Consider the following 22445-nt stretch of genomic DNA (forward strand, 5'->3'; position numbering starts at 1 on the left):
CGCGGCCCCGGGCCGGGCCGGGCAAGGGGCGAGGGGGAAACACGCGGGCGGCTGTGAGGGAAGGGAGCCCCGGGCTGAGCGCTGCGCGGGGCTCGGGCGGGGCCGTGGGGCGGAGGGGGGAGCCCGCGGTGCCGCAGGGCAGAGGGAGGAAAGCGAGCGGGAGGGCGCAGCGCCGGGTCGGGAGCGGCGCAGGCGGGGCCGGGGCCGCCGTGGGGGCGCCAGGGGGCGCGAGGGGCGGGGGCGGCGCTGCCGCGGGGAGGGGCCGGGAACGGGGGGAGCGGCGGGAGCGGCGGAGGAGCCTGAGGGCGGGACGGCGGGAAGGAGCTTGGGCGGGAAAGGCTGAGGGAGCTCAGGGAGGGGTGACATCGGGGAGGCTTTGGCGGGAAAGGCTGAGGGAGCTCAGGGAGGGGGTGAAATCGGGGAGGCTTTGGCGGGAAAGGCTGAGGGAGCTCAGGGAGGGGTGACATCGGGGAGGCTTTGGCGGGAAAGGCTGAGGGAGCTCAGGGAGGGGGGACATCGGGGAGGCTTTGGCGGGAAAGGCTGAGGGAGCTCAGGGAGGGGTGACATCGGGGAGGCTTTGGCGGCAAAGGCTGAGGGAGCTCAGGGAGGAGATGGCGTCGGGGAGGCTGCAGTGGGCAATGCTGAGGTAGCTCAGGACGGGATGGCACTCAGCTGTGGTTTCAAAGGGAAATGCTGAGGTACCTTGAGGAATGGACGCTGGGCTGGGAACTATGAACACATCAGGTTGGTTCAGAGAGTGTTCATGACAGAAATTTGTGCAGTGAAGGATTCCAGCAAAGAGAGGGAGAAGAGCCAAACTTAGATCAGGCCTCCTAGGCCGCCTGCAGGTTTGGGGACAGGGATGACGAGGTTGTTAATCCGGTCCTAACTGTTTCTTTCTCTGTCCCTCTCTTGCAGCACCTGACTGAATGGAGGAGCAAGTGGACGGGAAGCTCCTGCGCCACACACAGATCACATTTGTTATAAATAAGAGCCAATAAATCGATTCTGAGTCGATCAATCGATTTTATTTAGCAAGCGGTAATTAGGCAAAACAGCGCTGGGTGACCGGGGGAAGCTCAGTTCCGCCAACAGGCACACCACTCAACTTTTCGTGTGTGCTTATATATGTTATACGCTCGTTCACACGCTGGGAATTTCCGTCTCTGGAACTTTGTTACCTGTGGCCCCATCCGGGAGTCCTGTTACCTGTGGCACCATCCGGGAGTCCTGTTACCTGTGGCACCATCCGGGAGTCCTGTTACCTGTGGCACCATCCAGGCAATCCAGGCATTGGCTTAACTACTACTACAAGGTTCTACAAAACATACTCAAACTTGCACAAGCGCAGTTACTGCTTACAACAATATGCATAATATAATTGAATCCTACTCGATTTGTTCAACATTAACAATTTTGGCCATCACTTATTCCAAGGGTGACCGTGCTGTTCGACACGGGGTTGTTCTGCTGAACAGCTCTGGGGAGAACTGGAAGGTTCTTTTCCTTCCCCCCCCTCGCCTTGTGAGGTAAACCGTGGGGAGCCAGTGGTTTCTGCAGCCCCTGAACTGTTGGCAGCCAGCGGATCTTTCACCCGTTTCTCTTGCAGGACATGTTCCCTGTGGCCTCATCTGCCACCCCGACAGGGAGCACATCCTGTACCCCCTGGGCTGTACGGTGCTGATTCAGCACCTGGACACTAAGAAACAGAGTTTCTTGCACGGCCACGCCGATAACGTGTCCTGCGTTGTCGTGTCCAGGGATGGGATGTACGTCGCTTCAGGACAAGTCACCTGCATTGGATTCAAGGTGGGTAATGCTCTGATTTTAACCGCTTAGTATTGACCAGAGAAATTGGAGTTGGCTTGCCAGTGGTGGGAACACCTTGTGTTTATTTTTTCTTTTGTTGGAAAATAAATATCTGCAATGGGAAGATGTTGAAGGGAATGGGAAATTGTAGTTACTCCGTTGCTGGATGTGCCTTTATGTTTTTGTAAAACATGAAGCAGTCTCCCTAGGATTGAGGGATTTTTAGTTCCAGTCCTTTTTTTCCAAAGTGTTGTGGGCGTGTGGCAGCCAAAATCTCATTGGACATTAATTAATAAATGCTGGTTTATTTCAAGTGAGACCTGAGTTCCAGAGCTGCTTAGGACTTTCAAAAGCCCTTGACAGGTACCTACCTGCATTTTCAGACCTCTGAAGTTCTTTTCGTTTTATTTTTGCCTATTTGAAAGACCTCAAGACACTTGGAAGGGATCAGGTTTTAGTGCTTTCAGTATTTTAAAACCTAAGTCAAATACTCAGTGTCTCAGGGTAAATGTAGGTGCTGAAATGAAGCAGAGCTACTCAAGTGCTCAGCTGGAATAATGCTTCTTACAGCACCCAGTCTGAAGCCTCTTTGTGTCAGGGGTGCCCAGGGCTGCAGAGAAGCTTGGGCTGGGCTCCTTCGAACAACTTTCCTGCCAGAGAACGTTGTTCTCCCTGATCCTGCGAGTTACATCTCATGCTCTGCCATCCCCCCCTTCTGCTTTGCCCCGCAGGCAGACGTCATCCTCTGGGATTTCCCAAAGCAGGAGTTACTTGCTCGGCTCTCGCTGCACGAGGGCAAAGTCGAGGGACTCTCGTTCTCGCCCAGAGGCATTTATCTTGTGTCCCTGGGAGGCCAGGACGACGGCAGGTAAGGATTTCCGCTTCTTGGCACAAGATTTTTGACAAGAATCAGATTCTATGGGCGGCCTGAGACGTTTTTCCAGGGAGGGTGGTGAGAGCCTGTCCCGGGTTGGCCAGAGAGGTGGTGGCTGAACCATCCCTGGAGACATCCCAGGCCAGGCTGGACGGGGCTCTGAGCACCCTGAGCTGCTGAAGATGTCCCTGTCATGGCAGGGGGGCACTGGGGAGCTGGGAAGGTCCCTCCAACCCAAGCTGTTCTGTGATTCTGTATGATTTGAGTCGTGCTCCGCAGAAGGAATCTGATAAATCCACGTAGCCTTGCTTCAGGAGCAGGGGATGTAAACTGCAATTCCACACTTTGGTGACAAGTTTTTTCTTGGGTAGAATCTCTACAAAGTTACTTCTGTTGTGTGTCCTGGTAGGAACAGACTGCAGGACAATAGGCTTTGTCTTGCTTTTGTTTTTTAGTAATTGACTTCCAAGCAATGTCAAAAAGCGAAGCTGTTTCAAGGCTTTCTTCTCCTGCAGGGTGATGGTGTGGGACGTCAGTAAGAGAGAGGCTGTGTGCGGGAGCCCGGCCTCGCCGCGCAGCGCCGGCAATGCCAACGTCGTCATGTGCTCCAGCTGCAGGGACGAGGTGTTTGTCACTGCTGGAAAGTAAGGGTTTGTTGAGAGGAACGAGCAGAGCGAGAGAACCCCTGGCCCTATTTCCTTTGACAAAGAGTCTTTATTGAACTACAAGGAGACTTAAGCAACTGTGTGCTTGTGTTGTTTCTTTTTACTCTGAATGGACTCATGAATACCCGTCAGGTTGTAGCTTTAAGGCATTTCTGCTTGTTCTCCATGTAACAAGATGTTTTCAGAGCAGCACACAGGGGCCCACGTGCGTCACTTCTGCTCCTGATAGCAGGATTTTGTACTCAGCATTCCCCGTGCGGTGTTTAACATATTTAGTTGCCAGTGTTTACACAAGAAAAGCAGTCAATGAGTGCCCCTGAACAATGGCTAATTAATGTCGAAACAGTGATGTCTTGCCGGTCGTTGGATGATCTCCTGTCCTCACCAGATGTGATGTACAGTTGGTCACTGGCTTGTAACAAAAGTCGTACAAAACGTCGCGTTTTGCAAGGATTTGCGGCAGCGCCCATATATCCAGGCTGACGTTTAAACGCGTTGAGGGCCTGCACCTCCCTGTACATCAGGGACGGCTTTGGATGCTCTTGGCTGCACTCGCACTTATGAGTGCTCGCCTTTGCAATTTTAGCACTTTGGTAAATGTAAGGGTGACTCTGCTTAAAGATATGACATCGTCTCTGACATCGTCAATTAAATTGCACTAGAAAAGAGTTGAAAGTGTCCTCATGTGTTTTTGCTGAAGCCTTAAGATTTTTGATTTCCCCGGAAAAAGTTTCCATAAGAGACTTCTCTGATATTGTTCTTTTTCTCCGTATTGAAAGATCAGAATAATGGAGCCTTGTGAAGGCTTTTTACATCTTGTAGTACTGAAAAAACTTGGAGGTTTCTGCATCTGTGGGTTTGATCCCACTCTATTTGTTCTTAGAGTTTCACCATTCGAGTGTGGGAACTCGACACAGCAACTAAAACAATCCATCCATCTGAATGCTACGCGGGGCAACTGAGAGGAATCACCGTGTGTGTTCAGGTACGTTTCAGCCAAGATGACTTTGCTAAACTAAGAAACTCTGTACAGACTAGAGAAAAACCACGAGTTTCTCTAATAATGCTGGAAATGTTGGTCCCAAGCGCGTGACGGCAGTGAAGTTCCTCAGCATTGGCCATGGCCGTTGATCTCCCACGGCCTCTGGGAAAGAGTGTTCTGGATGCTCCTCAAGAGAAGCAGCACGTATTACGGTCACGGGCTCCGGCACCCGGATTTTTATGCTTCCAAATATGATCTAGATTTGGTTAGAAAGTGTCTGGCGTTCAGCAGTGTTCTGGATCTGTGCGTGTGATGGAACAGAAACATTGGCTGGGTTCCCCCAGGTGAACTCTTGGCAATCCACTGAACTAAAGCTGTTGATGCAGCCCAGTGTCAGGCGTGGGACACGGGTCTCAGTATCCAGACCGTGATCTCTTTTTCTTTATGCTTTCTTATAGATGACAGACGATGATGGTGATTTTCATCTTGGCACGACGAGTGGAGATGTCCTGAGAGTGAACACAAGCAGCAAGGTGCTGACTGCCTGTGGGCCCCAGAAGATGAAGTTGAGCATGGTGAGTAGCAGCTCTGTGACTCCAATTCTGTCCTTGTCCTGCTCTTTGTCAGTGACTGAAGGTAGAGCAACCTGCGGGAGAACCATCACAAAGCGGATTCTCAGACTAACGCTTTTCCTGCGCTGTCAGTTCCTTGTGTCTCGGTCTTGATGCTGAAGGCTGAGCCCATTGTCCCGCCTTCGTTGAGCTTCATTTGGCTCAGAATTTGGGTTTTACTTGAATCTCGTGTGTCATCCCACAAACTCTTGTACAATTAATCTGGTAAACGTCATAGGAAGTGAAAAGCAGTAATAAAAATGGAGTAGTTCCTGACTTTTTTGCTTCTTTTAAGAAGATACGAGCTGGAGTGAGACAGAGGACGTTCCTGGGAAGGCTGGTGGAAGCGCTTGTTTGAGAGGCTTTCCCGCACTTACTGCTGTAAGGTCCTATAGTCAGATCTCACAAATGTGTTAAACTGTCTGGACTGAACTTTTCTTTTTGTGATTGTTCCCCATCCCATTCCCCCACTTCCCTTCGTCTTTTTGCTGTTCTGATTCTGCCACTGATGAGGCAGAGATCTTACTGAAAAAGGCAGTATAAATCATGTAATTCAAGAGTTTATTGTAATGCGTATGCACAATTTGGACAAAACAAGGTTGCACAGGGTACATTGATTCTATTGCTTTTTAACTTCTGAGTTCTTGACTTCATAACCCCAAGGGTTTTTTTGACTGAGCTTTTTTTTGTCTCTAATTGGGACTCGTGGGTCTGAGCATCCTCAAACAGGAGTTATCTCCTGAATAAGGAGCTTCTGACCTGTGGTCGTACAAGAATTCTGCGTGCAGGCAGCTGTAATGATAAAACAATCGGCACCAGCTAGAACACTTGTTGTTGATTTCTCGTTATTTGGTGCTAGAAAAGGCTTCTTGTAGCGTCTCGGTCTATCCCTTGCCTAAGCTGGGATGTGTTTTGCGGCTGCGTCAGCAGCACGCCCAGCAGCGAGCAGCAGGGGCAGCGCTGCCGCGGGAGGGCCGGCTGTGCTGGTGGGGATGCCGCGGGGCTGCTGTCCTGCGGGGCAGCAGATCTGCTCTGAGAGCAGCACAAGCCCACAGGGGCTGTAAGAGCAGTTCAGCAGTCAGCCCCAAAGAAAACGCTCCTCTGGGCTTGTTTCTCTCAACCTCCTGAACTTTGCTTGGACAGGTGCATCCAAACCATGTACGTGCCCCTTCCAGATGAAATATTTATTGCGTTACAAATGCAGGCCCATGTCTCTGGGATAACTTGGACCCACTGAATCCTTTGAAATACAGTTCAATGTTGATCTGTTCCAGAAGGGTGGAGAAGTTATTACTTGTTTTTCCCACTTATATTGTAGGAATGCAAGTAGTTTTTCTCTGTGTCCCTCTTAAAGGACAGGAATGGATGTGTTTTGTTTCCTGCTGGCAATGGTAAGTTCGCTGCAGGTGTGTCCCCGTGTGGGGACACCCGCACTGGCCGCGGTTGAGCCCCTTGTCCGGCTGCCCCCCTGCAGGGCTTTGCGTCCACGCAGGACCCGTGGCTGCTCTGTGCTGTCTCTTAGGCCAAGGTCTTGGTGACTGTCACCTCCCCTTCCAATGCCTGCGTGCTTTGAGTCCTTCTCCATCTCGCAGCACGTGCACCTCGCCCAGAGCCCCTGGTTGAAGCCACCCGAGGGCCTGAACTCCCTTGTCCTCAGGGCTGAGGGAAAGGTGCCAAATGCACTTGAAACAAAACTTCACCAAAAATACACTTCTGAGAGCACTGCTAAAGAAGCCGTCAGGCAGGGTCACGAGCAGGATGCTGTGCCGTTTGGGGGTCCAAAAGAAAAAGCCAAGGCTCAAAGCCAGAGCACAGTCCAGTGCGTACTGTGAGGGGTTTTATCGTAAGGCAGATCCATAGGAACGGCAGTTTGTGGCAGAGACCTTTGGAGCATCATGAGCTTCAGCTGACATGGCTTCTGAGAGTGAAAAGCTGAGGGCAAACAGGCCCCTTGACTGTGCAAGAGGCTGACAAGGTGTTGAGGAGAAGGGAAGATCCAGAAGTGGGTCTCATCACAGCCGCCTGCCAGCCTTGTGGACGAGCCCTGAGCTGGTAGGCGCTAATCTGGCTTCAGCTTGGGTTTGTGACTGTAATGTGGTGGCAGCTTCTTAGGATGTGGCACTGGTCGTTGGGGGAGCCGGGAGAGAAAAGGAGACATTCCCGTTGGATGGAAATAGCGAGGAGTCCTCCCAGTCTCCTCCTTTCCCCTCCCGCTTCAAACAGGCGTTCCTGTTCACAGGCTTTTCGGTCAGACGCGCTCAGCCCCGTCAGCCCTTCTCCTCTTGCTCTCTCCCTCGCTCTTCCCAATGCGCTTCCCTTGTGCCCGAGGAGGGGAATTCACCAGGGCAAACCCGTGTTGCTGCCGTCACTGGGAAGGCGCTGGGACGTTTTTCTCTGCAGTTACTGTCAGTGCCTCGGCCACAGATCCCCTCTCATACTTTCCAGCTCTCTTTCCCAGCTCCGTGCTGTGATTCCCTTTCCGCCCACCCCCTGCACATCTCTGCACACAAATCACGCCTTGTCACTGGACTGTCAACAAGTGCTCGCTGGACACACGTAGGATCTCGTGTTTTACGGCAGAAATTTCCAGTTGTAGCCTCACCTCCAGTGCCGAAAGAGGTATTTTGCAGATGTTTTTTCGAGTCAAAACCACAGCGTTTATCAAAACAAAACTATTTGCATCCTTGTTTCCACACAATTTAGTCCATCTCGTTGCTAACCAAGACATCTTGTGTGTCTTTCTTGAAAATGTACCTTGCATTAGCACTTGTACCAAAACTTCTCCCCTCCGGAGCCACGCATTGCAATGCTGTCTGTGTTTGAGAACAAACCTCTGCAACCCATGTTCACCAGTTGCACCGGGGAATTACGATCCGGTGGCAAAGCATGAAACTGCAAACCTGGAGTCCACAGCCACCCCACGCCGAGCACATCTGTAAAGGGTTTAGATACTGCGGGGTGAGGAGGCGATTCTATTGAAAACAAGGTGGGGCACCCTTAAAGGAACTTTGCCTTTAGATACATAAGAACGTGTTGATTATATAGACACGATCTGAAGATCTCTTGGTTTCTGTTTTGAAGAGGAGTGGCAAAATAGTTTGTTATGATGAAGCAACTTGTTTTCCATCTACCTGGAATGAAGTTTAAGTGCCTGTCTCTAAGGTGTATAAAGACTGGAATAAACAGCAGCATTAATTTTGCTCCCTGCCGCGGGCCTGAGGAGCTGTAAGGCACCCGTTGGAATGTGAAGAGGGATGTACAATTGCAAACGCATTTTCAGAAGTAGTTGGAGTGATTTGCATTGTAAAAAGAAATAAATATTGACAGGAGATGCGCTGGAAGAGTTCACGGAGCGCTCAAGAACTTTGCAAGAGATCCGAGTGGGACAAAGAGCAGGAATCCCTGCAGGAAGGGACCGGGCAGGCTGCAGTTCTGATGGGGTTTTTATTTATAGTCGTACTTGAAAGCGCTGGTTTCTTTGGGTGAGCAGTCAATAATGAACGGAGATATTTTTAACCTCCTACGTTAGACTCTGCATTTCACCTACAAGAGCACTGGCAGCTGTAATCAGATAAACTCCGTAGTCATAGGTTGCATTTGTAATGCTGCCACCTGCCATAACGCTGAACCCAAAGGGCGTCTGAGGTGGAAGATTTTACAGGCAAAACCGCAGACCAGGAGCTCAGCAGCCAGGTGATGGGCCCGTGATAACAGGGGACTCGCCAAATGCTGCCAGCGCCTCGGAGGAAGTTTCCAGAAGCATTGCTCAGAAACCGCTCTGCTTGTGGATCGTCTTTCTAATGCAAAAGAATCCCTTTGTTCTTGTGCGTTTGCTGAGAATATTTGCACGAAACCCGGCGCCGCTGCCGCTGTGAGAATGTGGCAGAAGATCCTCTCCGCAGGTCGTGTTTGTCACCCATCAGGAGACTGCGGATGTGCTGCTGCTGGAGCCGGCGAACGGGGAGCTCAGTGCTGGTGAATCACAGAGCGGGAGAGCGTGTGTCAGGTTCTTTTCTGCAGCCCATGGTTATTTGATCCTCAAGTTAAATCGTCTTTAAGCCGATGCGTAGGTAGGTGTGAGGCTGCCTGCATTGCCAGCGCTGGAATGCACAGTAACGCTTATGGTGATTTGGGGTTTTTTCCTTTAAAACGTATAAGCAAGCCTTTAAAAACAACCAATTGCTTCTATTTGCATGGATAATAGAAGCAAAGTAATTTTCCCAGATTCATCAGACCTCGCCTGTGGCTTTTTCCGTGTCCTTTCTGGGTCTAAACAGCTCAGATGTCCATTTTGTTTTCTCTTCTTTCTTCACTTCTTCTCTCTCCTTCCTTAGACCTTCAGTCCTTTCCGCGAACAAAACCAACACTTTGTGGCTTTGGTTTTTCTAAACCCTCTGAAGGTGTTAAATGCTGAACATTTCCCGGGCTTAGGCCAGATTAATGCTTGAGAAGCACAGGAAGGCTGGGGGTGCTGCTTAGATGTCAGACTTTGAATCCTAAAGCAGCGACATCTGTGTGTGTTCCCCAGTCACAAGTCAAGCCCACGACAGGGGTTTCTTCCTGGGGAATAAATACAGAATTACTCTGAGTCGCCTCTTGGTCGCTCTTTGAGAATTGACTTCTTGGTGCTTTCACAACACTAAATGCTGGAGCTGGGCATTGTTTTTCCCCAAAGAGCCACCACCAAACAGAAATTGTTGTTTTCCCATAATGGCTCGGGCTTAAAGGAGAAACAATCTGAACGTTGCGAACCTGCTGGTGGGATCCCAAGGGCTGGCAATGGTGCTTATGAACCTGGGAGCGGCAAATGCTGCTGGAGTCTGGACTGTGACTTGCGGTGTCAGTCCAACAGCTCCTGCCCATCCCTGCGGGTCTGTCTGGGCGGAACAGCCGCCGGCCACAGGTTCTGCAGGCGCCTCTGGGACGGGAACTTCGTTTTCAGTTCCAGTTTGGTGGCACAAAGCTCCTTTATTTCATGGTTTTGTCCTTTCCATTTCACTCATGCAGAAGTTCGCCCAAGCTCGTAGGGATATTTTCCCAAGTTAGAATATCAGGAGAGTCCAGCGTAGGGCAACAAAGATGATGAAGGGAGTGGAGCACCTCCCTTATGAAGAAAGGCTGAGGGAGCTGGGTCTCTCTAGTTTGGAGAAGAGGAGACTAAGGGGTGACCTCATTAATGTTTATAAATATATAAAGGGTGAGTGCCATGAGGATGGAGCCAGGCTCTTCTCGGAGACAAACAATGATAGGACAAGGGGTAATGGGATCAAGTTGGAACACAAGAGGTTCCACTTAAATTTGAGAAGAAACTTCTTCTCAGTGAGGGTGCCAGAGCACTGAACAGGCTGCCCAGGGGGGTTGTGGAGTCTCCTTCCCTGGAGACATTCAAAACCCGCCTGGACATGTTCCTGTGCGACCTCACCTGGGCGTTCCTGCTCCATGGGGGGATTGGACTGGATGATCTTCTGAGGTCCCTTCCCATCCCAAACATACTGTGATACTGTGATACTGTGATTTAACCCCACAGAAGTCATTTCACTCCTCTGGCAGCCTATCTTGGAGTCTCTTGGTGATTTTCAAGAATTAATCTGTTGTACATGGAACAGTAATATTACTTCACCGGTGGCAGAACTGAAGCAGATCTGACTCTTCTTACACTTGTATTTTGTGGAAGGCTGAGGACTGTTTTCATTTGTTTGGGTGTTTTTTGTTGATGTTGTTGTCATGCATTTTTTTCCTGTAGCCTGGTACTTTATCCACCGAACAGCATTTCTCCTTTTCCAGTGGCTGGCCTCCCGTTGATCTGCTCTGCTCAGTAACAGCAGAAACCCGTGTTGACCATGGGCTGACTCATTTCCAAAGCTTTCCTGTGACAAACGTATTTGATTCCTAATAGGTGGGAGATGGGATTGCATCTTTCAGGCAGAGAGAGAGGCCTGAGACGCAGAGGATCATCCTAAAAAGAGCTGTAGGAAAGACCATTGAAGCTGAGTTGTATCCTCTGTTGTTTTCGTGGCTGTTGGATGAAGGACACGCGGAAGGAAAAGCGCGAGTGCCGCTCCACGATGTGGGTATCGCTTGCTGCGATGAGGTCAGGCTCTGTACGTGGTCCCAGCTGCTCTGAAGAATCCAAGATAATGCTGTTTGCTCGCTCCTCGTACTGTATTAGTTCATCTAGACCTGCAATTAATAACTCTTTTCTCCCTTCTCCCTCTAGAGAGCCACTCTTTAGCCCAGGTCAGTGGCAAAACACTGACAAAGCCATATTGGAGTGAGATAAGCACCGCCGTCGGGAGCCCGGTAGAGACTCCGTTGTGCTGTTCAGCGTGGCTGCAGCAGCAAGGAGCCTCTGCTCCCATCCGATTGCGTTTTCATCCTGTTTTCTCCTAGGGAGTCACAGCTTTGCTTTTGCCGAAGACAGGAGGTTTAATAGTCGGCACCGGAGAAGGGACTGTAGCTCTCTGTACAGGCTCAGACTGCCAAGTAAAGAAGTGAGTTTGTAGATGGAAGAATCAGGAGGGGAGAGGTGACAATTCCTCCAAAAGGGTCACGGTATGAGAACCAGTCATTTCTATGGAAAGGCATAATCCAAGTCAGTCTCAGTTTTTCAGTCCTGCAGACACAATACACGGTCTGGTTCCAGCGTCATGAGGTTGGAGCAAACTGAAAATGACTGCGTGCGTTTGCAGGGAAGTGCCCTCTGATCCTTCCTTGGAAATGACTGTTGTTTCCTTTGGAGCAGTAGGAGTCAGATCCTAAACTGATGCCAAGCCAGACAGATTTGTTGAAGTCAATAGAATGATGCTTATTTACGCCGGGTGAGAAAGAGTAGTAGTTGCCATCTCCAAAAGGGTTTGTTGGGGGTCATGGGATTGTAAAGCAGGGCTCTGCTAATTTTATAGGCACGTGTCTGGAAGTGCTGGAGTATTTGCAAGGCTTTTTTCTGCATACCAGATAGAAAGCTGCAGGCGTCATTTCCCCATACGTGATTTGAAAATTGGGCTCACACCTACTCATTTGGCATTGCTTGAATATCCCCTTCAAGTGTACAGTTCTGCAAGCTTAGCTTTGTACGACTGAAACTATTCCCAGAAGGTCTAAACTGTCTGGAAATATCCTTGAAAGTGGGATATTGAGGTGCACTTGAGCAAGAATATCAACAAAGCTGTTGTTACCTTAGGCCCTGGTGCAGGAAATCAAGTCTCCAAAGCGCTGCCTGTGCCAGCCCTGGCAGAGCAGCAGGTGGGACGGGCAAGATCATGGGAAGTAGGAAACGTGACTGGGAATGGAATGTTAGTCCTGCCCATGCTCTTGCGTCTTGATATCACAGCCTAGTGCGGAGCTTTTTGGGGAAACAGCGACAGTCGAATTCTCGAGAAGCTGGAAAATGAAAGTTCCTCGAGGTCAATGTCGGGCCAAACCTTTGCTTTCTTTGCACAGGAGAATGCGAGTTGAAGGTGCTGTCGCTTCCCTGATGTGTAGAGGTCGGGATGACCAGTTCTTTCTAGGGACAAATAAAGGCCAGATGCACCGCAGTGCCTACGCTACATTTAAAGAGGAGCTGGTCGCCGTCTGTCACACCGAAGCCGTCAACGACATTGTTTTTCCTGAGTGAGTATAACGGGCTGGGCTGTATTTGGCTGGTGCAGAAGCTTGAGGAGCTGCCGCTGAGGTCAGGGTGCCTGTGTGCGCAGCTTTTACCACAGGAACCCAGAGCCTGGTACCATCTGTTGGGATGATTGATACGGGCGATGCTGTCACCTGCCCAAAAAACGCCGGGGGGACGGTGAGCAGCTGCTTCAAAGCAGAAGGCAGCAGTTCAGTTGGAGCACTGGAAAAATCACTGATCTGCAGAAAGGATGATAAGTAAAAAGACCTGAATTATTGATGTTTGGGCACCGGCAGGGATGGCAGCCTCCCCCTTTTGTCCCAGGGTCGCTCTGCATTTGTCTTGTGAACGCACAGCAAATGTCCCCTTCCTGGGTAGTAGCATCGTGACTCTTTCTTTTGTATTTTTAAACCCACAGTGGATCATCTCTCCAGATGGAAAATGGGATTTTGATGCAAATGAACATTTTTGGCGTATTTTTATTGCTTCGCTTCTCGGCCCAGCACAAAGGATCAGATGTCACCGAGGTGCAGGGAGTGCAGGGTGCAGGAAGCGCTCCTCCCTGCCTGCCGCCAGCCTCAAACCCACATCTTCTCATCTAATGAGAAAATCAGGTGGAGCTTTAGGGTGATGTGCTGCTGATACCGCTGATTGACACGCCTGTGTCACAGCCATTAGTGCTGACTGTAAGGACTACAGGACTACATCCTTGCGTAGATGTTTGAACTTCTTATCTGTTGCCTGCTCTTGAACAAAGCCTATTGCTGATGGGGAAATACGGGCTTAATTTCCCTGCTCTGGCTTATTTCAGAATCCTTCACTTGCTGATGTTATCCTGGTTGATAAAGCACCCGTGCAAGCTGGGCTTGAAAGAGGCCACACTTGTGTTGTGCCGGTTTTCTCTGTCCTGGTTCATCTTTCTGGGCATTGATGGTGCTGTTGAACAAAAGCTCGCGGTACCTTTCTAGATGTCACTTTCTGTTGCATCCCCAGGACGAGTGGCTTAGAGCTTATTTCAAAGCACTGTGTCCCATGGCTTTTGAAATGCTGCAGGTCTTGTTTTATTCCAACATTTATAACAAGTGTATTATGAACAGACTTTGCCATCATTTCTATTGCCTTCAGCGCTGTTGAATGGGAATCATCCAGTAAGCAAGATAACAAATGACATCTTTACAATGTGAGGCTGCTCTTAGTGGCTGATGTTAAACCTGGGCAGTCAGCACTTTTACACCCACTTTTGTGTCTATTCTATAGAACACATGAAGTTGTTTAGAGATTGAATATGGGGAATAAACGTCACAGCTTCAGCAGAAAGAGTTCTTTTAGTTTAACTTTAACTGTTCCTTAAAATGAATCTTTGAAGAGAACCCAAACCAGGGGAATTCCATGTGAGAAAGGTGCTCCTCCAAAAAAGGCCTTTGTCTTAGCCATGGGGATCCCTGTGGGGCAGATCCCAGCTGCAGGTTAGCAAAGCCGAGCTTTGGAGGCCGATTTGAGCCGTGACAAAGCAAGGAGCGTTTCTGTGTGCCCCTCCTCGTTACCTCTCCTCTCTGAACTCTCCAGGGGACATTGGGACTTGTTCGTTACCTGCTCCACAAACGACATTCGAGTGCGGTACACGCCGGAACGTCTGGAGCGGCTGCGAATCACCGTCCCCAACGTCACCTGCCACGCGGTCGAGGTGACGAGGGACGGCATGGTCATCGTTTCAGGTAATGGTCAGTCCAAAGCCGTGGTTGCTCAACTTAATAAACATCAGTATGTTAAAACGAAGAGGAGATTAAATTGGGAAAGCGTTTAAATGGAGTTCATGGCGACACCCAAAGGCCTCTTTGCTTGCAGCTGGTCCGATGGACTTTGCTGGCAGCCCCGCTGTCCTGGTGCTGCAGTTGCGGTGAGGGTAGAAGGCAAGGGCTGGAGACCTTGCTTTGGATCAGTGAATTCCGGCAATCCAGAAAGCGGTTCAGTCTTATTTAAATTACCTAATTCTAAAATATCAACCTTGTTGTGTGCAGCAGCTTCACCTGTGATGTATGTAGAGCACATTTGCATAAAGCCGCCGTCCATCGCCATGTGCAAGTTGCTGACACAGGGACTCCTGCAGTCCTAGAGCAGCCGTGCAGCCTCCCCATGGTTACCAAACCACTTTGTCCACAGCCAGAGTCCAAAAGCAATTACATTTCAACAGTGTGTGTGGGACCGTAGCTCTGCGGGCTCATCTGCAGTACAGTGGTTTTCACGGGTATGCTGGTGATCTAACAGCGTGGGCCTTATGTGGGAACTTCTTTATAAAAAGGGGTTGGTTTGGAAAGGAAAGAGCGACAACAGTGTGAGGAAAGTCTGTGCGCCCGGGCAGTCTCTTTCTTTCTGTTCATCAGCTTGGAATGACGGGAAAATCCGCGCCTTTGTGCCCTACGGGAGAGCCAATGTACGAGATCAACAACGCCCATAACCTGGGAGTGACGGCAATTGCTGCGACCAGCGACTGCAAACAGATCATTAGCGGAGGAGGTGACGGGCAGGTAATTTGTGCTTCAAAACCTGGAGCAGCTTCGTGCGCTCATCACAGGGCCTGCGAATTGCCTGGAAGTGCTCAGTCAGAACGGGAGCTGTTCTGAGCTGCCGCTTGAGCCAAGGGCTGAGTTCAAAGATATCAGCTTTTGAGATGTGCTGTTGTTCTCAGAGGGCATCGTGTAAAACAGTGCCCCGATTTCTTCTGGCATGGCAGTTTTGGAAATCCTTCTAATGCAGAATATGCTCTTAATCCTTTTTGTTCATTTGTCCCTCCCCTCTATTTGGCTGCATTTGTGCAGCTGAGACAGAATTACAACTAAAGGTTGGTTAAGCAGAAAGGAGAACCGCAGGGGCGCACTTGCAGTACTCGTTGGGAACACAAAAAAGCTGCTCTGCGGTGCTAATGGTTCTGTCAGAATCAGTCCTCAGGAAGCTGTGACTTCAGGGTTGCTGAAGGGATCGGGATGCTCTGAGCTTTGAGCAAGTGGCAACTGGACATCCAGATCCCTTCGGGAACTCGGCATCAGCCTCGAAAGCGTGGAAGGTCAGCTCTTCTCTGCCTTTGATGCCCGTGTCGAAATGTCTAAATTTTCCCTGGGATTTGGCCTTAGTGGAATGTCGAGGTGAACAGACATTGCAATGTTTGGCACTAGTGGGACAGGACGTGCAAGGTGTGAAGGATCAAGGCCTCAAAGCAGAAAGGTTTTTGCTGTTACCAGCACAGGGAAAAGAGGTGCTTTCAGGCACGTGTTTCACATCGAAGCTTTAAAGAGCTGTTCTGTATTTCCTTCCTGGCATTCTCTGTAGGACAAATAGCGGGTAGCTCCTTTCTATTCCATTGCAGCAGCTTTGTGCTTTGATCTTGAAAGCACCACTGGCAATAGATCGTGGACTGGGTGGTTTTTCCTGATCAAGAGCTGTGTAAAATGAAGCATGGGAGAGCGGGCACTTGGCAAAACCAAGGCCTGGGGTTTATGGCCACGAATTCCTGAAGCAAGTGGATTACACTGTGGAGAACTCAGTTGAGCTTCACAGGTCAGCTGCACCAATAACCCACAGGCCAATGGAGACGGTTGGGACTGAGCTGCTGTACGTGTTGGCAGAGAAAGGCAGAGTTCAGGAAAGCTCCTCCTGAGCTCCGGCAGGACCAGCTGGTACCAGAGCAGATGTGTGTTGCTGATTTTCAGGTGAGGATCTGGAATATTGGTGAGAAAACCCAGAAGCTGAGGGAAGTTCTGAAGGAGCACAGAGGTGCCGTGTCCTGCATCAAGACTAATAAGAACGACAAAGAGGGTGTCACAGCCAGCCTGGACGGAACGTGCGTCATCTGGGATCTTGAGCAAGGCGACAGATTAGTATTGCGAAGGCACTTGGAGTGCTGGTGATATCTGTAGGGTCACTGTGCCCGGTTTGGGACACCACAGAGCGAGGAGGAGGGGAAAAAGAGCACGAAGAGATAAAAACTTCTAGAAAGAACAATCGGGTCAGGGAATGTAGAACCTCCAATTCGAGAAGCTTTTCAGAAAAGCTCAGACAAACCTTTGTCTGCGGTTGTTTTCCTGTGCGGGATCCTGCTTGGCCAAGGTGGAGCGGGTGAGTTCCCAAGTCTCCCACTAGCTCTGTTTTCCAGAACTTTGTGACTCGTGTCGAGCTCTTGCGGATCTGCAGACTTTCTGCACTGGGGTAAGGCCGAGGACACCTTGGCATAGGGAACAGCACCTGGAAAGCATTCTGGGTTTAAACATTTCATTTCGTACGACAGCAGATCAAGAGTCCTACAGGGCAGCTGTGATGGAAACAGAACTGATAGCCTAACGGGCTTCATGGAACCCTGAACTCAGAGCAGTGCCTGAGAATATCCAAGGAGAGAGATCTGATGTACAGCACAGGCAGAGACGTTCCAGGCAGGCAAAGTTTGGGTTTTGACGCTGTTGCTCTGTCTCCTTTTGGGGTGTTTTGCAGGCGTTACGTGAGAAAACAAATGATCCTAGACAACACATTGTTCAAATGCGTGTGTTACCATCGCGGAGAGTACCAGATAATCACCAGTGGAACAGACAGAAAGGTGAGCAAAGCTGCAGGAACTCTGCAGTGCACAACACACGGTCTGGCGCTGGTTCTGGGGTGAAACTCCTGTCCCTGCACAGCAGGTTGTGTCCCAGGGCGGTGCTGAAACCCGTGTGCTGCTCACGGCCAGCTGAGCGCCCCGCTCTGCTCTGCTCTCTAGATCGTGTACTGGGAAGTGCTCGATGGCTCCGCAATCAGAGAAGTGCAAGGCTCTCTGTCGAGCTCCATCAACGGGATGGACATCACATCGGACGGGGCGTCCTTTTTCACAGGTGAGTGCGTGGTTGGAGCTGGAGAAAGGAGGTCGTCTTAAGACCAGGAAAAGCAAGGCAGTGAACCAAGGATCTCAGTACAGTGCGAAAAAGCTGAAAAAAGGGGTCAGCTAAAGGGGAAAAGAACATGAATCACCGAAGAAAAATACTGTGGTTCAGGCTGTAGTTCAGACTGGGAAGATGCTGCTGTAGCTCACTGGGATCTGCTGGTGAAGGTCCTGAGCCCTTCACTGGACACTGACCCCAGCAGCACAGAAGCAGTTTTTGCCATAATGCCCAAGAAAACATATCCTGCTCTTCCTAGGAACACCGCAGCGTTCCCCTGCCTGGGAGCGGGGAACGAAAAGCAGCAGAACTCGGTGTATCACAGTATCACAGTATGTTTGGGATGGGAAGGGACCTCAGAAGATCATCCAGTCCAATCCCCCCATGGAGCAGGAACGCCCAGGTGAGGTCGCACAGGAACATGTCCAGGCGGGTTTTGAATGTCTGCAGAGAAGGAGACTCCACAGCCCCCTTGGCCGCCTGTTCAGTGCTCTGGCACCCTCACTGAGAAGAAGTTTCTTCTCAAATTTAAGTGGAACCTCTTGTGTTCCAGCTTGATCCCATTACCCCTTGTCCTGTCACTGTAATCGTTTGTTCTTCCTCTGTGCCTGACGCAGGTGGTGACGACCATCTGGTGAAGCTGTGGGACTATAAGGAGGGCACGGTGACTCACGTGGGAGTGGGCCACAGCGGCAACATCACCCGCCTCAAGATCTGCCCCGCGAACAAGTACATGGTGAGCGTGAGTGCGGACGGTGCCGTCCTCATCTGGAAACAGCCCAGCTCGGGCTGACAGCCGGTGCCGGAGCTGCTGGGCTGCTGCTTCCCCGGCCGGCCCTGGAAATGCTCTTTTCTTACCACTCAGTTTGTTGTCAATCGTTTGTTCTCTTAGAGTAAACAGTATATTTCTACTCCCTGGTATGCATTTACCAGGTCCTTAGATACCCTTTCTAGCTCAATTTTTTTCAGGGGAGCTAAGAATTTGCTGTTTGTTTTGGATTCATCACTTCCGAAAATCACCTTGGCAGTTGTTGTAACAGTTTGCGTTGTTCCTGCCGCCTTTCCTGCCCGTCTCAGCATCATCTGCCTTGTACGTCTACTCATTTGTGGGCTCTCTCTTGCTTTCACATGGTCTCTCTCTTCTCTGCACTCTCCTGTCTCTTATTTAATGAATAACTTGTTGTTTCAATTCAGTCTGTTGTGTTTAGTGCAGACAGCAGTGCAGGCAGTGGTGCAGGCAGCGCACAGGCAGCGGAGCAGAGAGCGGAGCACAGGCAGCGCACAGGCGGAGCACAGGCAGCGCACAGGCAGCGCACAGGCAGCGCACGGGCAGAGTACAGGCATCTCCCTCAGCCACCGGCATCTCCCTCAGCCACCGGCACCTCCCGCACCCACCGCACCCCCTGCCCCGCACATCCCACCTGCACCCTGTGCCCCCCACACTCACTGGGACCCCCTGCTGCTCCCAGCACCCCCAGCTCCCAGCACCCTCTCCTGTGCCACGTCCTCCCCATGGGCCTTGCTCTGCCCTGCCAAATGCCCCCAGCCCCGCTGTCCCTCCAGCCCCACTGCCGTCACCCACCTCCTGCCTTCAGCTGAGCTCTGACCTCCCTTGGGTGGGCGAACTCACTGTCCCGGCCACCCTCACGGAGCCCAAGAGTGAGCGCCGTGCTGGTCTTGGTGGCGCCACCAGGGGATGGTGCCACCAGGGGATGGTGCCACCAGGGGATGGTGCCATGGGAGCCCAACCCAGTGGCCTCAGGCCCTGTGGCTGAGTGCATGTCACATCCCTGCAGGGCACAGGCCAGTGTGCTGCGGACCTGCATCCATTTCAGGGACAAGGACAGGACAGCACTTTGATCCTGGCGTGGCAGCCCCCTGTGCTCAGGGACACACGCCTGTGGGGTGACATTTCCCCAGGGACTTGCTGCTGCAATTAAACTGCTGCTGCCATGAAACTTTGCAAAGCGCTCAGAGGAGCTGCTGAGGGGCTGGACCTGCCCTGGTCAGGGTTTCTGGCGCTGCTGGGGGAGCTCATTGCCTTTAATTTCCCTGTAGCAAAGTCCCCAGCTCTTGCAGCACTGCGCACAGGATTTCCATGCCCTCTGCTCCCAAACACGCAGGTTCCTTGGGCACAGAGAGGCAAACAAACCCGACCAAACAGAAAAAAACACCCCAAACTTGCAGCCTTTGCTTTGAATTTCCTCCCTTCAGGTGGTTTTCTGCATCTGCCATGAACTGCCACCTGATTTTAATTTTATTTAACCTGTCTAAACAAGATGTTAAAAATCAGAAGCGAGTGCGTGGCTCATGTTGTTTGAAGGCCATCGGGGGTGGCCTTGCTCCCTCTGCTGCCAGGAGAGCGGGGCTGGGACAGGCGAGGTGGTGGCCAGAGGGGTCTTGGCTCTGGGGGGTCCCGGGGGTGCTGGAGCTCTGAGCCCTGCCCTGACGTGCTGGTTTGTGCTTTCTCTGTTGGCTCTGAGCAGCTGCTGCCAGCCCAGGCTTGGAGACAGGTCCTTGGGGAGCCCAAGCTCTGCCTTTTGGGGAGCTCCATGGGGAGATGGGGGCAGAATGCTCTGGGGAACCCTGTCAGCAGCTGGGGACGCCCTGAGGGGCTGGGGGGAAGGAGGAGAGGGGACAAGGAGGGGGCAGCCTCGGGGAGGGGGAGCTGGCAGGGCTTTGGGTGGAGGGGCAGAGCTTGGCAGGGCAGGCAGCACCCCAGCACTGTGTGGCAGAATGCAAACCCCCCTCCCTCCTTCAGTACGGCACATCTCCCCCTTTTCTCTGCTACTTGAGGCTAACAGCTTCTTTTGTTTGGCCCGGAGCACCCTGGCTCCTGGGCCATTGGGAGAGGGGAGTGCCGAGCCGCTGGGCGCCAGCGGCCAGGGTAAGGCTTCAGGGGCACCCGCAGCCAGTGTGGGGGTGCAGAGAAGCTTCTAGAGTGCCTACAGTCAGATCTGATCAGATAAAAACGGGACGCTCGTCGAGACCCGGCCCCATTTTGTGTGGGGGTCTCTCGGAGTACGAGCTCAGCCACTGCCGCCAGGAGAGCCCCCTCCCTGGGATGGAGACTCCGCTTGCCTCGCCGCTGTTAGAGTTGAATTGAGTGTTGTGGGCTGGGCTGTGTTTCTGATTCTGCAGACCATATCCAGGATTCCTACCTTATCGTAAAAGCTATGCGAGTTGTATACGAGCTCATATTGTAGAGAACTGAAAATTAGTCCTGTTAGTTCTCAGTAAGTTCTTATCTTATCTTGAAAGTGCTGAGAAGGTACATTTGCTATCATCCAAGAATTTGTATAATTTTATACGAAGTGCGCATGTGCTGTGATGAAAGGTGGAAAGTACACTAGTGATGAAGACTACTTACTTCATCCTGAAGACCCCCTGAACGACCACCAGAGGACACTGCGCGTGCTTAGAGTAGTTCCAAGGTGTTGCAACTGATATTGTGAAATAATTGTGTAACCTAATGAATATGCAATATACACGTTGTAACTTCAATGAATATGTATGTAACCAAATTGTATAGAATGGTGAAGTTTGAATCAGTGGTCGGAACCAGCTTTGGGTGCGAGCCCCTGGTTTCCCAGCGCTGAAATAAAGCACCGCATATAACTACGCCCGTGGTTATGTGTCCTGAATGCTGACACCGCCACGGTGTAAGTAAAACTTCTCGCAGGGTTGCGAGTATATTTATACTTTCCGTGCACATATGCACGTATAACTTTCCGCGCTCCATTTGAGCGCGTATAAATTGACCCTCTCCGAATCGCGGGTGTATTTTCCTCCCGTGCACATATGCACGAGTAACTCTCCGTGACACACTGCCCTTGGGGGGCTGGTGGGAACCCCCTGGCACGTGGCTCCATCAGGGACACGTCTGGTCCACTCCCCGGTCTCAGCTGCTCCGCTTCAGTTGGAGAGTGCAGAGTGCCAGCTCTGCTGGGCTGAGCATCCCCGGTTTTGGGATGCAGGAGGTTTGCTCAGGGGCTTTCCTCCTGCCTGTGCAGGCAGGGCAGGCAGGGCTGGCAGCTCCCCTGCCCACGGGCCACACTTTTGCTTGGCTGTATGAACAGCCCTTGTCTCTTGTAGGGCCTTGGGTGGCTGGGCTGGCACCGCCGGCATCGCCTGGCTGGGGAAACTGAGCGCCCATCAACTCGAGCTGCCCGGTGCTTTCCTGCGACTGCAAAGCGCTGCGACACGGCGGCTGTGGGCACCCCGGGGCGGGGCACGAAGCTGCTGCGTCCCCCCAGTTCTGGATCCCCCGACCCAGAGCAAAGCGCTCCCCTCCTCCGGCTGCCGACAGCCAGCCCGGCTTCTTGCACAGCCCCCTGGTTCCCCCCTCACCCCATCCCCCCAGTTAGTGCCAGGGGGTGCTTCTGAAGCCCATGGACACCTCAGCCCCAGCCGGGGTGCAGGATGGGCCTCTGCTGGCTCTGCCCTGGTGCCCACTGGTTTGCTCCCCGTGCTCCCTCTGGGGACCCTGGATACCACTGGATCCACCTGGGCACCCCAAAGCGCCTTTTTAGCACTTATTTTTCTCCTGGAAAAGCAAACACAGGGGGCTTTCTGCCATCCTGCCCCAGGGACCCCCACTCAGACCACACCGGCGCTTGGTTGCCCATCGCCATTTAGTGCAGCCGCTGCCTGCTCAGCGCCCGGGGCGGTGGGACCGGGGCCGGGACCCCCGTCCTGCCCGGCTGTCAGGGGGTTGTTTCGCTGCGGGGGGGCTGGATGGGCGGCAGCAGCTTCGGTGCCTGGGTGAGGCGTCCAGGAGATGAGGCTGGTCGGCGCTTCAGCACAGCTAACAGCAGCGGGGAGGCGGTGCCTGGGGGCGAGGGGCAGGGTCAGCCACAGACACCCACCAACAGGGTCCTGCCCCCACCCTGAAGCACACAGGCTGTTGTCCCACACTGCCCAGCACCACCCCACATGTCCCCCCAGCTCCCTCCAGCTCCACCACAGGGACCGGCTGCCCCAGCAGCCAGTGC

General features: G+C 52.0%; 1 pseudogene; it reads left to right on the forward strand.

Moving 5' to 3' along the window:
- Positions 1-686: 686 nt before the first annotated feature.
- Positions 687-18244, forward strand: LOC135577704 (cilia- and flagella-associated protein 52-like; annotated as a pseudogene).
- Positions 18245-22445: the final 4201 nt, after the last annotated feature.

The sequence above is a fragment of the Columba livia genome, unplaced genomic scaffold (genome assembly GCF_036013475.1).
Source record: "Columba livia isolate bColLiv1 breed racing homer unplaced genomic scaffold, bColLiv1.pat.W.v2 Scaffold_134, whole genome shotgun sequence".
Lineage (NCBI taxonomy): Eukaryota > Metazoa > Chordata > Aves > Columbiformes > Columbidae > Columba > Columba livia.